Source organism: Sycon ciliatum, chromosome 9 (assembly GCF_964019385.1).
Source record: "Sycon ciliatum chromosome 9, ocSycCili1.1, whole genome shotgun sequence".
NCBI classification, from domain to species: Eukaryota; Metazoa; Porifera; class Calcarea; order Leucosolenida; family Sycettidae; genus Sycon; species Sycon ciliatum.
Window position 1 is genome coordinate 14786222 of NC_088651.1, and position 1932 is coordinate 14788153.

Consider the following 1932-nt stretch of genomic DNA (forward strand, 5'->3'; position numbering starts at 1 on the left):
CAATATGATCAGTTTCACTTGCACGTCTGAAACGCTGGGTTCGTTGAGCCCTTCTTCAACCATGCCTTCTCCCATATCTACCGTAGCGCTTACATACTCCTCAACTAGCAAATCTCTCAACCTGCACACTGCCTCGGGTATGTTTCTCACCTGATCTGCTTGACCAGTGGCGAGACTTGCTTGTGTGCTGGCAGACCCGTTCGCTGCAGGTTCACCGCTATCCTGACTCGAGCACTTTGCTTCAGAGTCATTACGACTGCTGTTCTCCGCTTTGCTCGCCATGACGCTGAATGGCTCACACACCAACACCTACAATCGTAAAACTACCTTGTTTCTATTCTTCGTATCCAATACGCGTAGTGTGTGCTGCCGGTTTTCAGCCGCGAAGAAACACTGGTAGATTCCAAACTCAGCTACTGTTATTTCAATATCTCGTAATGTGACAACAGTCAAAGTCATTGGACTTTTTCAGTCCCGTAACACTCAAACTCAAAACTGGCTTTGTCACAACAACGGCAACAATCAGCCTATGTCTGTTGCTGCCTTCTTTTTTTTCTTTCACCACTGTCTGTAGATCTACACTGTGTGAAGCAGTTTTGTACTTGCACACTGACTGTGGTCGTCTTGACCGGGCCAGACTTTGCTGTGTTCGACTCGTAGGGAAGGCATGCATGCCGATACGGATGCTCATGTCGTCATGAAAAATTGTTCATTTATTGTGTGAATTATTTAATTGCATTCAATCTGTGGACAGAACTAGACTCACAGTTTTGGCCTTTGCAATTTGTGTGTAAATTGAATATTAATTTTTTATTGTTGACGATGAAGCTCGAAGACGCTCGGACGTTGGTAGCATGAACTGAATGATCGGAACTGCAATACGATAGCTGCTACATTTATGTGCGAACTGCTGGTTGCTCTGCGCTGCGTACTGATGGGTTACGCAAGTGCCACGCTAATCATTATTCACTGATGCTGGCGTATCACACAATGAAGTTGGGAGATGTGCGTAGCAGATCAGCGGATAGCGTTTATAAGGCTAGTTAATTGCTCGAATTGTTTAATGGTTGGAATTGAATGAGATTAGTTTTACGTTGGGGATGATTTTGTCTCCTATTCTAAGCGTATCTATTTTATGAATCCAATATTCCATTAGAATTTTGAGTAAAGTGCAGAAAGCAGTGCAATTTGAAGTGTGGCTCTTAGCCCACAACATAATTGGATAAGTAATAAAGCTGCAAGAAGCGTCCAAACTCATCTTTTCTAAACTTGTTTGTCAATACTAAGTGACGTAATGTGTCTGCAGTGGCGTCGGAAGGCAATTTAGTGTGCCGGGTACGGTTAGCCATCTGAAGTTCAGTATACGCGTCAGGGAGGGGTGCCTGACTTAAACATTTTGGAAATTCAGAGCCCAGTGAAGTGCATGTTAATGATTCACGGGGTACTCAGTGCAAAGAGTGGTACGGTCATTACCATAGTGACCGTAATGTGTCCGATACCCCTGACCTGCCATAGCAGGGGTCAACTACTCTTGAATATGCGTGACTGTGTGTGTTCGTGTCTGAGGTCTGAGGTCTGAGGTGTGTGCATGTTCGTGTGTGCGCCTACTTTCGCGATTTGATGTGGGATGCAAAATTGGGAAAAAAGAATCACTCTCAAAGATTTGATTTTTACGACCCAACGCGTATAGCCGGTGGATTTGTAGGCTCGCCTGTGAATCATGAAGTCCCCAGTTCAAAACCTGTGCTGGAAACAGGGGGGGGGGGGGGGGTTCGGTGCTCTCTCAATCGTGGTGATGCGGGCAAGTGCCACTTTACATGCAATGAACTGTGCTGACACCATACTGAGTTTGTGTTCCCCAACACGTCAGGTGATGCGGCCGCAAATCCGGCTAACGTTGCCTATCACAGGTGTGTGTGTGTGTGTGTGTGT

General features: G+C 45.8%; 1 long non-coding RNA gene across 1 annotated transcript in view; it reads left to right on the forward strand.

Moving 5' to 3' along the window:
• Positions 1-763: 763 nt before the first annotated feature.
• The window catches only part of LOC135824633 (uncharacterized), a 7484-nt gene continuing 6315 nt past the window's right edge, over positions 764-1932 (forward strand). Inside the window, exon 1 of the long non-coding RNA XR_010554894.1 lies at positions 764-1038. This is a non-coding gene — a long non-coding RNA (uncharacterized LOC135824633). The remainder of the gene's footprint in view (positions 1039-1932) is intronic.